This window comes from Mustela nigripes, chromosome 15 (assembly GCF_022355385.1).
Source record: "Mustela nigripes isolate SB6536 chromosome 15, MUSNIG.SB6536, whole genome shotgun sequence".
NCBI lineage: Eukaryota > Metazoa > Chordata > Mammalia > Carnivora > Mustelidae > Mustela > Mustela nigripes.
This window is the reverse complement of record NC_081571.1, coordinates 10521599-10539102: the sequence shown is the minus strand read 5'-3', so window position 1 is coordinate 10539102 and position 17504 is coordinate 10521599. Positions and strand designations below refer to the sequence as shown.

Here is a 17504-nt window from a genome sequence, read left to right as displayed (position 1 = left end):
GGGAGATCCTTGCGGAATGTGCTTTAAAGGGTGCCTTGGTAAAGAGATGCTAATAGCCCCTGAGACAATGTGTCTGTTCAACTTGACAACAGGCAAAGTGAGGAGTGCGCTCCTTGGTTTGAGGTGCGGCAGAACTTTGCACAGCTGGTATAGTCAGGAAGACCAGAGCTGTTTTAGAATCTTTTAAATGCACTTATTATCAATTTTCATGATTTGGTAAAAAGAAGAATATTTTAAATGAGAGAATACCGGCTTAAACACAAAACAAAACGAAACAAAACAACCAGTGAAACTAACGGTCGCGTGTTAATTTTCTTTCAAGAAAAAAATACATCTAAGAACAACTAGACTTAAATCAGTAAGGATCAACGCTGTCTGTTGCCTGCTTCATGATCTTGTCATGAAGATTAGAATGGACTTCTTTATAATCTTGCTGAATAGTCCCATGTACATGAAAAACTAAAGAGTACCACTTATTTGCAATATCCCAACAACCTAAATCAAGTGACGACCACTATGGCATGGTCCTTGCATGTGAATTCTCTACGCAAAACGAAATCCCCACTGGAGGGTGAGGCACAGGAAGGGCTGGTGGTAGACGAGCTCTGATTTTAAGACGTCTTAGAAACGCCTCACACTAAGCTGATGCCAGACTAACCACGTCAGGTCCCTTTTCTCCACCGAGCAGCGCCTTCTGTCGTACTGACGTCATTCACTCCATCACCCAAACCAGACGCTGCTGACCTCCCCTTCGTCCTTCTGTCATCTGTCACCAGGCTGAGCAGGTCGTGTCTACTGAATACGAAATACTTCTCAAGCCCCGCCTTTCCTCTGCTCCCTTGCTGTCCCTCTGTGGGTTCAGGAGCTCACGATCGGTCTCCGGAACGTCTCCGGACTCTCTACCTCTCTACCTCTTTTTTCCTCTCGGAATCTTCTCCGCACAGCTGGATAAGATCTTGGCAGCTGTGAGCACCTCACGTTCCTGTTTCAAGTCTTCCCCTGGTTCTCTATCCCAAGACCAAGTTCAAGCTCTCTCACAGACAAGGACCTCGATAACCGGCCTTCCCTCCTTCTCCAGCTCCATGCTTCCCCTCCCCTGCTTTGAACCTTATATTCTAGCACTTGCCAAACCCTTGTGGATCGCAGCACACATGCTTCTTCAACCTCTCTGCTGCTTTTGTTCCCGTGTCCCCTCTGCCTGGAGTACCTTCCCTTCATCTAATGCCTACCTGCCCTTTAACACCCAGACTGGGTGTTCTTCTTCTAGAAAGCCTTATTCAGCCCCAGCAAGGAAGGGGAAGAACCTCTAGTGGTCTTTATCATTTATAAATGTTCCTGTTCTGTCTTACTGAGTTATTTTACAATCATCAGTTCACCTGTGTATTATCGATGCGTACTTCTACTGCTCTCTTTCCGTACTGTATCCCTACATGTTTATCATCTTATCATGCCTCATCCTGAGGGCAGACTCTAGATCTTTTATCTTTTTTGTCTTATTTGTATCTAATTTCTCTTTTTATCCTCAGAACCTGGCATAGTGCTTGGCAATCAATCAATGTTTCATGAATGAATGAATGAGAGTTTTTCAGAAAATCTTACTCTAGTCTGAGCAAGTTCACCTGGGAGCATGAATGCCTACACTTAGGGATGGTTGGGGAAGCTGTATGGTAGAATTTTTAAAGCTGAAGAGATCTTTGGGATATCTTTGGTCCCATTTGTAGGATAGAAAGTTTAGGCCCAATGAGGCTAAGTGATTTGCCCAAGATGACACACTATTAAGATGGGCAGTTTCATAGAAAATGAATGCTTGAGGTATTATTCCTGAGGCATTCTATCTTGACGTATTCTACCAAAACCAAAAGATGAAGACAAGGATAAATAAATAGAACGGTTTGTGTAACAGTACCTGTAGCATCCTTCCTTTAGAGGTTCAGAGTTCACATTAGTATGTTAAAGATGCCAAGAAGCCCTATATTAAAGAAATCAGGTAAATTGCTTTAAAGTATTCCCACAAATAATTTGAACATAAAATACATTTTATGAGATATTAATGTAAGATGTTGGGTTCTTTGAAAGAAGTAAATTTGGCTTGTGTTCAGTTTTCATACTTTGGATGTGGGTTAAAGAATTAGGGTTGAGGGGCGTCTGGGTGGCTCAGTGGGTTAGGGCCTCTGCCTTCAGCTCAGGTCATGGTCCCAGGTCCTGGGATCGAGCCCCACATCAGGCTCTCTGCCTGCCAGGGAGCCTGCTTCCTCTTCTCTCTCTCTGCCTGCCTCTCTGCCTACTTGTGATCTCTGTCTGTTAAATAAATAAATAAAAGTTTTAATTTAAAAAAAAAAAAAAAATGAATCAGGGTTGAACCAGTTTCTAAAGCTCATGGCCATTCTGGGACTAGAGGGTAGACAAGGCAAGACGGAATGCTAAAGCAGTTACTACAAATGGAAAAAGATTATGAGGTGTGAGGGAAGGATTGAGTCCTACCATTGCCCTCATGGTTCAGGGAATTTGGGCAACTCACTTATCCCTCCTCTCTGAGCCTCAGTTTCCTTACATATACAATTGGGAGAATACTGACCACACAACCACGTGGTAAGGTTTAAATGAGTTAATATCACTAAATTTACCCCTAGTTACGGCTGAGTAAATGCTATCTTCTGACCCACCTCATTTACATAGAAACTGGCCATTGAGTTGTCCGAATTTGTTGGAAGGTATCAGATAAGTTAATTAATTCAGCTCAAAGTCAAACACTTCTAAATCCAATAAAGATCTCTTCCTTCTAGCTTTCTCTGATCTTCAGAAGGCCAAGAGAAGACTCTCTAAAACACGTCTTACATACATACTTGCATAAAATCTTTTATGAAAATCATATGATGCTACTGTTGGCATTTATGAAGTTCAACTGTACTAAGTCGTCCATTTTCTCTCCTTTTATTCACTCCTTAAAACTGCTATAGCCTTTTGGAAAAGAACTTTTTAATTCTCTGGAGATAATCTCTTACATGCATGTAGTATTTATAAAGTTTCATATATAAGATTTCCAATTTGAGGCATCAAATTCAGCAGCCAATGCAGTAGGCTCTATGACTATGACCTGCTGACTATGCATGTGGACATCTTCAAAATTCTTTTGCCAATTCATCTTTTACCAATTCTTTATTTCTTTTTTTTTACAAACCTACGGGCAAAGATTACAGGTAACCAGAGTGACAGTCCTTGACTCACTGGTTTTCCCAAAGCTGAACCGGGAAAACACCAAGATCGCAGCCTAGAAAAGACTGAAAACTAGTCCATTTTAAATTAAGCCTTTGGAAAGCCATATTGAGAATACATTTTAAATAAAGTTTAAATAATTAATAATTAAATATATATTTAATGCAATATCTTTACAATACCAAATATAGAATTAAATATATTTAATGAAGTATATCATTATAGATATATTTCATTTATGAATATAAAATATAGAATTATATATAAATAAATAATGGTTTAAAAGTAATTAAGCTAATTATTTAAAATTTAAAAATCCAGAGAAGACACTGCACGGCCTTGAGAGAGCTGTAACGCGTGGCAACTCAAATAAACTGATACCCTGAGAGGATTTCAGTGGCCTCGGGTCTGGGCTGGGATGGGGTTTGTTAAATGACAACTTAGCCTATTCCAAAGAAAATAGGAGAGAGGAAGCAGGGCACACGTGAGAGCTCATGCTCCGGACAAGTGGTTATAAAATGCCTCCCGAAAGACTATGGGAGAGCTTTTCTCCTCCCTCCTGATTTCCTTTCAGGAAGCTCTTCAGTGGGGCACAGCCATTCTAGAGAAGAAATGCAGTTTCAAGAAAACCTTATGAAAGCTGCTGAGTAGTGCTTTCTTGGGCCAAAGGGCATCCGCAGGAACCAAAGGGAGGCTACGCGCACAGGCCCAGGAAAGCATGTGCACGGGGGACACAAGGCAGTCCCCAGCAGGGCACCCTCTGTAAGCCATGCGGCCCCCGTGCCTGATGGGGGCCCTCCTGGCCCCCTCGAGCACCTGCCGGCTTTGGGGGCCTCCATGGAGCTGCGCTGTCCCACATGTTGCCATTTCCTCCTGTGACACTCCCCACCCCCCGCCCCCTGCAAACAAAAGAATCTTTGCTTCTCAGCCAGCGGACCCTAGAGGCTGCCTCCACTAGAAATCCTTCTTTCACAACCCAGTCCATAGAGACCCTTCCCTTCCCTTAATATCTGATTTATTTACCATTCATGCCATAGACTGTGTCACTTATTCCCTTGCTTTATGTGGGCTTGTTTGGAACACCTTTGAAGATAGAGATAGTATCTTAATAGGTCTTCTTTATTAAAAATAATAAAAATGTATTGAGCCCTCCCTAGGAACCAAGGCACTGTGTGAGATTTACAAATATCTCATTTACTTTTCACGACTATCATCAGGGTAGGTACTGGGCTTCGATGGAGTTTCGCAGAGCAAGTTTAATTCAACAAGCGCTGAACTAGGCACCTGGTCCTGTTCCAGGCATTTCACTTAACATGGCATGTCACATAACAATCCTAAGAGGTCTGATAAATTATGATGCCTGTTTTACAAAGGAAAGAATGAGGAAGTGTAGATGCAGGAGAACTAGCAGACTACGTCACGGAGCCTGTGCCAAGCTGTCCGAGGCCGGGACCAGAGGCTGGGATACCAAACTCTGCACACTGAGCATGGGGGCTGACCGCTGGTGCACATTGCTCCCAGGAATACACAAGCAGCACTTTTTTTTTTTTTTTTTTAAATGGGCTCCATGCTGAGCGTGGAGCCCAATGTGGGGCTTGAACTCAGGACCTGGAAATCAAGACCTGTGCTGAGATCGAATCTGTGGCTTAACCCACTGAGCCACCCAGGTGCCCCTAAGCACATTTAAATGACCTCATGGGTGCTAATAAGCATATTTTTAAAACAATGGATATTTTCTCATTTCTAACCCTTAAAGCTTAAGCTTCCCAAAGTTATGGTTTATTTTTTAAAATGTTAAAAATTTACAGCATATTAAAAATATTTAAAGCACTTTTTAAAAGAAGGCTTGCCCATGGAACACCTGGCTGGGTGGGTGGAGAGGGGACTCTTAATCTTGGGTCTGTAGGGTTCAAGCCCCACCTTGGACATAGAGATTACTCAGAAATAAAATCTTAAAATAAATAAAATACAATAAAAGCAGACATGCCCTGTATGAAGTTAAAAATTATTTTAAACCCAAATCCAGTTACTTTTAAGTTTTAAAAGGTTCAGAATTTATTCCATAGCAGCCCAACACTCTCTTAGTCACTCAACAAACATTTATAAGGCAGTACTTTGTGTCTGGTGCTATGTAGCCTCTGCCAATACAGTAGTGAATGAAAAAGCTAAAATCTGAATGATCAAATATCTAAAGTAATTAGTTTATGTAGGTGTTCAAATGAACATAACCTCTTCAAGCCACTACCGCGTGTGTCCTAACTTCTTTACAATCATCGAGTGAATAGTTGGGCACCAGAGTTAACGAGTCTAAACCTGGAAAAAGGTGAATAAATGGGACAAGTAGAAAATATGTCTCCATTACAGGTTTAAAATATCTTTGAATACATTAGCTAATTGAAAAAATACATCCCCTCTGCTTCAATTTTCCTACCTTCATGCGGCATATACAATACAACAACTATTCCTTGTTCACTAAATACGCAGAATGCAAATGAAATAAAGAGGAAATAAAGGCAGGAGAACTTCCAAATTAGACTGAGGGAAGAAGCCACTCGGAATTCTTAGGAGGGACTGATAGGGTGCAGTGCGTTGAAGAGAAAAGTAGTTTGAGGCGTGTTTACTTCGAAGAGACAGGTGAACCGAGAATTGATTAGCTAAAATGAGTGTAATTTCGAGGACCAGGTGGGGGAAAAAATGTCATATGGAAGGCCCAGTAGCAAGTTGGAGATGGATTCTATTGGCCAGTGGCTGCTTTGAGTATGATTTGATTCTTAGGGGTACAAAGCAAGCTCCTCTAAGAAACGTCCCTTTCTTTTGGGTTAGAAATGTAAAGGGTTTGTAGACTCCAGTCTTGGAGTCATGGTGCAAAGTCATCTTGGAGACCGCACGTATGACCTCCTGGGTGTCATCGTTACTTCTCCGGCCACCTGCCCAAGGGACCTGCAGTTCCTCCGAAATGATCAGAACGCTGCCTTTCGACCTCCCACACTTCCCAGATTCCCCACTGAGGTCCTAAAAGTGTCCAAAACTGCAACAGATCGGAGCAGGTGGGGCCGTCGGCAGCAGTGTGGGGACACTTTACGGACACGAGGGGTGTGCGGAGCAGATCTGCAAGGCCTACCTAGCCGCATGTTGTTTCCACAAAGGCCCAAACCGCCTCCCAAGTGATTGTGCAGAGTAAACGGGGTTTCTGAAAAAGTCATTAAAATGCCGGAAAAAGTAACAAACTTTCCTTTGAAAATATTTGAGAGGACAGAAAACAATGCCGCTCTGAGATGGTTTCTAGTAAAGATTGCCTAAACTGAGAACCCATCAGCAAACTTGCTTAAACTGAATTTCTATGCAAAGTCTTTCAGAATATTTTAAGATCCGAGCACGACGCTGAGGGGAACAGCAAAGACTTTAGAAGGAGTAAATTCCTTCTTAAATAGCCTGAAGCTGGAGCAGGGGAGAATTGCTCTGACCCCCTATTCATATTCCTTCCTAAATTGGATTTTGGTCACTAAGACCATTTATCTAATGCCCCGAAGGGGACAGCTTCCCTGTCACCACTAGATCACAGACACCAAATACATGTACCTATAGTGCATATTCAGACTGAGGGGACCAGCTGTCCTTGTACTGGGGGCTGGGGGTGGCAGAATGACATCGGAAGGGTAAAGTAGCTTTCAGAGATCTAGGAAAGACCTGACGGAGGGTAGAGGAGAGAACGAAAACGGATGTTAATGCCTAAGGATAATCAAGTGCCTCCCTGTCCCCTTCAGGCTGTTAGAATCGGCAGCTTCACTTGATCGCTACCTGGTACTAATAAACTTCAGAAATGTCAATTATCTTTTGTAAAACTTGAAGAGTAATTGCCTTCTCTTTCTTATGAAATCCACCCTTGTGGTGCATAATGAATGAAGACGTGTCCAAGATTCCTGATATACTTGGTGCATGGGAGGGCAAGCTGGCCGCTCTGTCCCCCCCACGGAGCCCCATCAGTCCCCTGATGAGACTGGCTAAGCAGCTGCTCTCACTGCTCCTTTCTCTCCAGCATGTCTTTAAGTAAGGGATGGGGGATCCACGTACCCAGACCAAGAACCCCCAAGATTCACGTGGCTATCCAGTATCTCCCCTCCCTGGCCAGAAGCTTCCAACAAATTCTCAAGGCTTAGTTGTGCCCCCAACAATATATGCATAGGGGACCTTCTGAACACGTTGCAGAACCAAGACTCTGTACCTTTCTAAGGATAAACATCCATTTAGAAGGTGAAGAGAAAGGAGCGGAGTTAAGAAAAGAGTGCAGTGAAGTAATAGCAGGGAAAACATTTCCTTGGTTGGCACTGCCAGAATTCAGAGCTACAAGCCCAACCCCAGATGAAAGAGGAGCCCTGACTTTGACCATGGCCTCGACACGGTGGAGAAATGGAGGCTGTCACTTTACGGACTTCTGCAATTACTTGTCCATGTCAGGCAGGTTCAGTGAGACTGACAAGCACAGCTATAGAGCTCTCTGGTTCACACCCAGAAAAGTGAAGTGACCCGTGGGTAGAGTCCCATTTTGTAATGAAAATCACTAGAAGTTATTTATGGAGAATCGGTCCTGACACCCCAATCTATCTCTGCACTGAGATAACATCCAGCTTATTTAGGTATTGTATGTTCTTAAGATGTAGCTAAGCCTATCCTAATGCTTTGCCCAAAGAAAATTTCTTGGATGTGCTTTCCACCAGCCCAGAAAAGCCTCCACAGCAAGACCCCACTGAGAGAATCAGACACACTAAGTTTGCATAAGCCCATGCATATAAATGGCAGGGCAGGTGGTTCAAGTTTGGTTTTGTGCCTTTTAAAAAATCCTCTTGAGGGGCACCTGGGTGGCTCAGTGGGTTAAGCCTCTGCCTTCGGCTCAGGTCATGATCCCAGGGTCCTGGGATCGAGCCCCACATCGGACGCTCTGCTCTGCAGGGAGCCTGCTTCCTCCTCTCTCTCTGCCCGCCTCTCTGCCTACTTGTGATCTCTGTCAGATAAATAAAGAAAAAATCTTTAAAAAAAAAAATAAATAAAATAATAAAAAAAAAGTCCTCTTGATTTTCAAATGAAAAATTAGACCATAAGAGAGGGAAAAGAAATGGAGAATGTGAACATCATTTTCGAAAGCACCTCTCGCCCCCTTGTCTTTATTATGGAAAAATGCACATAACATAAATATTACCACTTAATCATCAACATGTACAGCTGGGTGACACTAAGTATCAACCAGCAGCACTCTCTAGTTTCCAAACTTTTTCATCACCTCAAAGAGAAACCTCGTACCCATTAAAGCTTTCGACTGTGAATGAAGCTCAACTTTTTATTCTTTTGTAACGTCTCATAACCCACGGAACTGTAGTTTGAGTATGGCCAAGGTCAGCAGCCTGCTTTGGCGGCTGAGCATCTAGGGCTTGAGGGACCAATAGCAGAGAAAAAGAAATGGGAAATGAAGAAGAACGAAGAGAAATAGAGACATGTATGTCTATGGTGGGGGACGAGAGATGGGGTTCCTTCCCAGTGGTCACCCCCACAGATCTCAGGGCTGCACCTTGTCCAAAGTCACTAACCCCAAAAATAACAGCCACTGTCTGGGCGCTTAAAATGGGAGACGTCTCCATCCCCAGTCTCCAATTTTCTGCTTACACCAAAGACCGCCTGGCCAAAGAAGGAAAAACCACACTCTGCTTTAGATAATACTGTGCCTCCATCTCTTAGCAGAAGAATTAAATGAGGCTTTTCTACTCCATGTGTCCAGAACTTGCATTGCCTCCTCTTCCCCCCAAGTACAAACTTGAAACAGTTTAACCAGGACCTGAAGTGATAGACGTTAATGCAGCCGGCGACTCCCAATCCAATTAAGGACAACGCGCACACAAATAAATGTCTTCACGGATGACCTGGTCAGTGGACTTGGGCATGGCTTGCATGACTGCATCGATGCTGATAAAGTCAAACTGAGAAAGTCCATTCCTCCCCACCCCATGCTCAAGTGCTTCTCTTCTGCATTATCTCCGACTAGTAAGCAGCCTGAAGCAATTAGGTTACTTGTTTAGTTTAAGGAGTTATCTCATTCAACCCAGTCCTAAAATAAAGCAAACCAAACATATATTGTGTACCGCAACACACACACGTGTACACACACACACACACACACTCTCTCTCTCTCTCTATAGGGGGCCAGTCTTCTGATGGAATGGATTTTGGTTTTGCCTTAATCCAAAATTATAAAATTTTAAATTATAAAACATTATAAATCAATAATTATAATTATTTAATTGTAAATATTAAATATAAATATATAATATATAAATAATATAAAATTTTAATTATAAATTGTTGTGAAGTACAACTTTCCTCCAAAAATATTTCATCATTGTATGGCCAAATATAATGAAATTTTGCAAATGTCTAAGTATTCGGAGATGTATATATCTTTTAAACTTTTATTCATTGGCTCTTTGCTGATAGTCTGGAGGTCCATCATTTCGTTTTTTAAACTACCCTTTTTTAAAATTAAATGGTACATGAATATATTTTCGTTGTAAAAGATCACACAGTTCAGAAATAGCAGAAGCTAAAAAAATTTCCTTGTGGACAATTAACATAGGCCAACTGTTTGATTTGTATTTTGTCAACAATTTAATCATTTTTTTTTACCTAGATATGTGCAGATATGCAAGTTGGGGCACACATAGATGTGGGGCAAATAATAAATGGGATTCAGTCATTCATTCATTCAACAGTTATTCACTGAAAGCTAGCTCTCCGTACCAGGAATATAGGAGGTGCTCTGAACCAGACAGGACCTTGAATTTACACTCTAATGGGAAAAGCCCAGGTGATAAATTTAACGAACAGAACTCTACACATATTGCCTACCATCAGATAGTAGTAACTCCTATGATGGACAAAACAAGGTCATAGTTCTTAGTGAGGGACCCGAAGAGGGGTCACATAGGACAGCCAGCCTCTCTGAGATAAATAGGAGTTGAGATCATGCTATGTGTTTTGTTTTAGGACTTGCTTTGATCACAGTGTACCTTGGAGCTCTTTCTCTGTCGGTGCATAACATTCTGCCTCGTTCTTTTTCGCCTCCATATACTATCATGTGGTACGCATGCTCATAATTTATTCTTCTGCTGATGGAAAAACACATTCTTGACTTTAACCTCTATGCAATGCAGTACTAAAACTAGACCGGTTGTAAAAACACCTCTTCGCTAGACACAGAAAGGCCACTTCGGATGGATGGCTATGGTCTGCAGGATACGTGCACCCAGCCTCATGGAGCAAGTACTGCAAATCTGAATGGAGACAAGAATCTATGCAGCAGGAATGTGTGTGCCTGTGTGTGTGCACGCATGTGTGTGTGTTTACAATGTATAGATACGAACCATGAAACTTTAGCTATCGACTATGTGTAACTATAGACTTAACACCGCTGGACACGTTTTTTTAAGTGCCTGAATCATCTTGAAATACTTCATTAGAACAAAGGCAAAGTTCACAGTGAAAGGGCACAAGAATGCTTTTCATTCTTAAATGTTTAGAAATACATGTGTGTTTGGCACAGTTTCAAGGTGCTGACTTCAACTACAACCCCTTCAAGTCAGCCAGTTTACAATTTCTTGACAGCTTTTTGAAACCATTCTGTTCTCATAACCCAGTTTTGTAAGTCAGGCTTGTGAAGCAATAGATACTGTCCCAAATGAAAAGACCTTTGTTTATGGCTTTTCCCTTATTTTGTGGTTTCGTGAAGAGGAATATTATACAGCATTTTCCACCACTGGTCTCAATCTTATTATTACTTTTTTTTAGAAGGAAGGCGGAGGCAGGAAGGGCAGAGGGAGAGAGAGAGAGAGAGAATCCCAAGCAGGATCCACACCCAGTGCAGAGCCTGATACCAGCTCCATTGTACAACCCCGAGATCATGACCCGAGCCAAAATCAAGAGTCAGACGATCAACCAGCTGAGCCCCCCAGGCGCCCATCCACCCTATTCTTTTCTGAGAGCTCCTCTTCTCTCTTTTTCATGGCTGAAGAGCCAACAGTCTCACAAGGGATCCCATTTCCCATCAGGTCTCCTTTAGGCCATGTGTTTTAAACATCTCATAATTCTCTTCCAACATAACACGTTATTATAAGGCTGCTTTTCACTATGTCTCAAATTATTCCACCGCTTGCCAACTTTTATTTTCTTTCATGTGCAAGTGCTCTGCCACGTGGCTTGACCTTAGGGTAAAATTCTCAGCAGAGAAAGCAGCAGCCCAGTGGCGATCCTTTGGAAACACTGGAATCATTTGCATTTTTAGGGCCATTGAATGAGTCCACCATTGCTTACTCCCCAAATTTGTCAGTCTTTGTAGCTTACCAAACTTGGATGTCTCTTCCCCATAGTTGTCCAAACCTCTGAAGTTTGACTGGATAAACACAGTCTCCTCTGTGTTCTTTGTGGAATGTTAATCCGACATCCTGCTTCCAGTTTTCTTGGGTAGCATTAGTCATCTTGAATCTATATTTGGCTCTTCTGGTCCCTTGTTCAGATACAGCTCTTAGCTTATCAATTCCTTTAAGAGGTATCAATCTGCAGGTACAATTTACCATGTACTTACAACTATAAACATCATCATCTTCATGGCTTCTGTTTATCAAAAATATATCATGTGCCAATTTTAAAGAGTTTATCATTTCATTGTTATTCTCATAATAAAATGTACTTTTATTACCTAACAGCTACTAACTACCTAGTCTATGAGCCAGAGAGAAAATGAAAATGAGCAAAACTTAGCTCTTACCCTTGGAAAACTTAAATATAATAGATACAAGTCGGTTTTTAAATATGTAATGTGAATGCTATAAAATTCCATGAGCTACAAATTGGTGCCTCCACTTGGAGTGATCAGGGGACCTTCATGGAGGAGGTGTCATCTGAACTGGAATCTGATGGTTGAAGAAGAGGGTTTTTTTGTTTTGTTTTGTTTTTTAAGATTTTATTTATTTATTTGACAGAGAGAAATCACAAGTAGTCGGAGAGGCAGGCAGAGAGAGAGAGAGAGGAGGAAGCAGGCTCCCTGCTGAGCAGAGAGCCCGATGAGATCATGACCCTGGACCCTGAGATCATGACCTGAGCCGAAGGCAGCGGCTTAACCCACTGAGCCACCTAGGCGCCCCTGAAGAAGAGTTTTGATGCTGACAATTAATTTGGCCAAATTGCATGGATATGTTCTCTAAGTTAGGAGTACAGATGCTTGGCTGAGTCACGAAACAGGAATCCCTGGTCAGATTGACAGGCCAATTTAGGAAACAACAAGCAGATTTTTGTGGAAGGAACAGGAAGAAAACACATGGTGTGCATTAATTTAGTCAAACAGCTCAATTTAAAGATCGGCAGATTTATTTACTCAGTGGTAAATTGGATTAAAGTTCTGTTTCATGCCCTTCTCTGGACAATGTGGTATTTATGTATAAAATGCCAAGACTGTCTTTCAACTTATGGTATCATGAGAAGAAATAAAATTGTGAAAATCCCTTGAAAAGACTAAAAACTGAAGGAGGTGTTCATATGTGGAAAATGTAGACTGCACCCCATGGATAAATATGTAGACCAATGTTGTCACAAACTCTGATCTAAAACCTCCACCAGCAGCCAACACGATAGATGCTTCAAGTTCTTACGCTGGTACTGTCACCAGATTTCCTTGAAGTACTAGTTCCTACAAAAATAACTCCACATCAAATTTTACTTGAGCCTTTGAGGCTAATGGTTTAACATAGACGCATGAAACTACCTGAGTCTGCATCTCTAAGCTCAAGGACCCAAACAAAGCTCTTGAAGCTTAAGATCATAAAATTAACTGACATAGAACTTGACAGACTGGGGAGAGCTGGGTATGTGGGGCATCCACGTGAGCTACCACCTTACTCAGCTTTGGATAGCAAATGCTACAGAGCTCCCTCCTTTCCTCACCCCCTAAATTCCATTTTCCATGGTCTTGGTTTCTTTGGCCATCTCCTCCGTTGCCAAGCATCTGCCCAATGCTAGACACTGGGGCTCAGTGATGAAAAGACAGTGGAAAACAAAAGTGAGAAAGTCAGCAAATTCACTACAAAACGTTAAGTGTTGGAGTAGAGGCAGGCATGAGGTGATGCAAGAATAACAAAGAAGGGGCAAAGAACATCAGATGCTTTCCAGAACATCTACATTTGCCTTGGCCTGAATATTAGGAAGTGAATGCGAGCTAAGTGACAGGTCAAGAGAGTCACAGGCAAAGTCATGGAGGCTTATGAACCGTCAATAGACAAGGATGTCTCCCACAAAAGATGCCCTTAGGGATGCAGCAGTGACAGAAACTGGGAAAAAAATAGGCAGGGGCCAGATCATAGAGGTCTTTTCTTCACGAATCATCCATGTACATCTTCTAAGTCAAAGTTATATTTACTCTACCCAGCATACATGCTTCTGTTGGCCCTCACAGCAAATTTACGTAGGTTGATTTGGTTGCCAACATTTGGAAATCATAAGCTTTAACATGAAAAATCCAGATTTCTGTTGATGGAACTAGAATATTATGCTAAGTGAAATACGTCAATCAGAGAAAGACAATTATGATTTCACTCACATGTGGAATTTAAGAAACAGAACAGAGGATCATAAGGGAAGAGAGGGAAAAAATGAAACAGGACAAAATCAGAGAGGGAGACAAACCGTAATGGACTCTTAATTGTAGGAAACAAACTGAGGGTTGCTGGAGGGGAAGAAGGTGAGGGGATGGGGTAACTGGGTGACAGGCATTAAGGAGGGCACATGATGGAATCAGCACTGGGTGTTCTAGGCAGCTGACGAATCACTGACCTCTACCTCTGAAAAGAATAATATGTTATATGTTAATTAATTGAATTTAAATTTTTTAAAACACTCAGAAGATGGGGCACCTGGGTGACTCAGTCAGTTAAGCGTCCAACTCTTGCTCTCAGCTCAGGTCTCAATCTCAGGGTAATGAGTTCAAGACATGTGTTGGGCTCCACGCTGGGCATGGAGCCTACATTAAAAACAAAACAAAACGAAACAAGAGAAAAAGCTACAACCCTCAGAAGACAGCAATGGACTCAAATTCCCCGACTCCAGTTGGTTGGAGCTAAGTTAATGCTTCCATGTTTAGATAGGAGACAGGCTTTCTGCACTCCACAGACACAGTCCCTCTCCCATGATCTCATCCCCAACTCATTTATGTTATGTGCCCGGCCCCTGAAGACATCGACACTTGCAAATCCTGCTCTGTGCCCTGTTGGTCCAATCTGATACAACTTCTTTCAATAAAGGGAAATAAATCATGTTTTAACAGAAATTGTTATGTTTTTAGTGGTTGAAAATTACTTAGGGGATTCCTCTAGAAGCAAGCAGATCTACAATTAAATGGTTTCATCTCAACAACACAAAGTAGAGCATCATGTTTCTAAGTGAGTTCTACTTGTTAGTTTTAATGATTAACACCTACAGGGAAACAAAATTCATTTAGGGTGACTCTTCAAAGAACCCAATACCATTTTGCATAACAACAAAATTATAACCTATCTAGGAATAAATATAACTGAAAAGATATTTAAAGAGAAAATCATAAAGCTATCAAATGACATAAAATAATGCCAAAATAATTCAAAGATATTTGATATTCTTGGAAGGGAATATTTATTTTTAGAAGATTTTATTTATTTATGTGAGAAAGAGAGAGTGTGAATGAGTTTGGGGAGAGGCAGAGGGAGGAAAGAGAATCTCGAGCAGACTCTTCACTTAGTGTAGAACCCAACACGGGTCTCGATCTTACAACCCTGAGATTATGACCTGAGCCAAAATCAAGAATCAGCTGCTTAACTGCCCAGGTGCCCGGGGAATAATTATTAGTAGAACAATTTTTGAGCCATTTTTGCTCATTTTGCAAGTCAAAAATATTGGCAATTTTATTTGTTTCAACCTAAAAATAAATATGACAGTTTCCCCCAGATTAGTACATAAATTCAATAACATTCTCATCTATATCCCAACAGTGCTTCTCACAGAATTTGATAAGCTAAACCTGAAATCCTTATGGACATATAAAGGGCCAAGACAATTCTGAAGAAGAAGCGGTCATATCAGATCAAATACGATGAAGTATTGTTAAGCAATCATAACTTGTGGGGGGATAATAGGTTATTGGAAATAAATAGGAAACCTGAAAACAGAACCACAAGTATATGGGAACATAGTATCTGACAGAACTGACAGCATAACTCAGTGGGAGAAGAACAGATTATCAGTAAATGATGCTGGAATAACTGGCTATTTATAGGGTAAAAATTAGATTAAAAAAAATTTTTTAAGCTTTTATTTATTTATTTGACAGACAGAGATCACAAGTAGGCAGAGAGGCAGGCAGAGAGAGAGGAAGGGAAGCAGGCTCCCTGCTGAGCAGAGAGCCCAATGAAGGGCTCAATCCCAGGACCCTGGGATCATGACCCTCGCCAAAGGCAGAGGCTTTAACGCACTGAGCCACCCAGGTGCCCCTAAAAATTAGATTTTTAACTCACCCCTCACATACCTCTCCCTAAAGGAAAATCCAGGTGGATTAAAGACCTAAATGGAAAAAAACAGTCTCTAAATAAATCTTTTTAAGATATATATTTTTTTAATTTTTAAAAGAAAGTATATAATTAGAGTAGGAAACCATCTTTTTAAAGCAAGCAACAGGTGCACCTGGGTGGCTCACTCATTTGAGAAGCTGATGTGATTTCAGCTCAGGTCATGATCTCAGGGTCCTAGGTTCGAGCCCCACATTGGGCTTCACACTCAGCTGAACTCTGCTGGTGGATTCTCTCTCTACCTCTGCCCCTTCCCCTGTTCATTCTCAATCTGTCTTTCAAATAAATAAATAAATCTTAAAAAAAAAAAAAAAACCAATTAGCAAAAAGCACAAAGGATAATGGAAAACATGAATAAATTTGACTACATTTGAATTTTAAGAGCATTTGTATTGACAATTCACCATAAACATTTAAAAGACTAATTATAGAATAGGGGAGGAATTGCAGCATATTTAACTAACAAAGGATTGTTATCCAAAGCATTTAGAGAACCCAGGATCATCAAGGAAGACACAAATAGGTTAATAGAAAAATGGGCAAACAACATGAAGAAGTAATTCACAGGAAAAGCAGTCCAATGGCCAATAAAATTGGAAAAAGATGTTCCATCTAACTAGTAATCAGAGAAACATTTGTTAAACCCATAGAGAGATGCCATCTTACACCCACCATGTTGCCATCAATTACAATATTTGTAGTACCAGGTATTGGGAAGTATATGGAGGAAGGGGAGCTCTTCCTCAGTGCTGGTAAAAGTATAAATCAGTATATTTTTGGAAGACAATTTTGTAATCCTATGCCTAGAGCTGAAATCCGTGTACTGTATAACCCAGCACAGAGAGATCTTTGCAGAATCCTGTATACATAGCTGAGTCAGATGTGCATTGCAGCTTTCATGCATGAGAATGAAACACACCAACTTCAGGAAAGCTAGCTTATAGTAGAGAAGTAGACCTTTTTATACCATGAAGTGTTTTTTGGTGTTTTTTTTTTTTTTTTTTTTAAAGATTTTATTTATTTGAGGGTGCCTGGGTGGCTCAGTGGGTTAAAGCCTCTGCCTTCGGCTCAGGTCATGATCCCAGGGTCCTGGGATCGAGCCCCACATGGGGCTCTCTGCTCCGCAGTGAGCCTGCTTCCTCCTCTCTCTCTGCCTGCCTCTCTGCCTACTTGTGATCTCTGTCAAATAAAAAAATAAAATCTTTAAAAAAAAAAAAAGATTTTATTTATTTGACAGAGAGAGACACAGTGAGAGAGGGAACACCAGCAGGGGGAGTGGGAGAGGGAGAAGCAGGCTTCCTGCTGAGCAGGGAACCCAGGACCCTGAAACCATAACCTGAGCCAAAGACACGCTCAATGACTGAGCCACCCACGTGCCCCACCAAGAGTTCTTTTTAAAATGAGTTAAAAATGAACTCCATTGGGGCTCGTGGGTGGCTCAGTGGGTTAAAGCCTCTGCCTTCGGCTCAAGTCATGGTCCCTGGGTCCTGGGGTCAAGCCCTGCTTCGGGCTCTCTCTCTGCTCAGCAGGGAGCCTGCTTCCCTTCCTCTCTCTCTGCCAGCCTCTCTGCCTACTTGTGATCTCTGTCTGTCAAATAAATAAATAAAAATCTTTATAAAAAAATGAACTCCATCTACCTGTATCAACAAGGATACATATTAAAAC

The 17504-nt window shown here is 41.5% G+C and overlaps 1 protein-coding gene across 2 annotated transcripts in view; it reads left to right on the top strand.

Moving 5' to 3' along the window:
• FLT1 (fms related receptor tyrosine kinase 1) overlaps positions 1 to 17504 on the top strand; it is a 176297-nt gene that overhangs the window by 105029 nt on the left and 53764 nt on the right. The window lies entirely within an intron of this gene.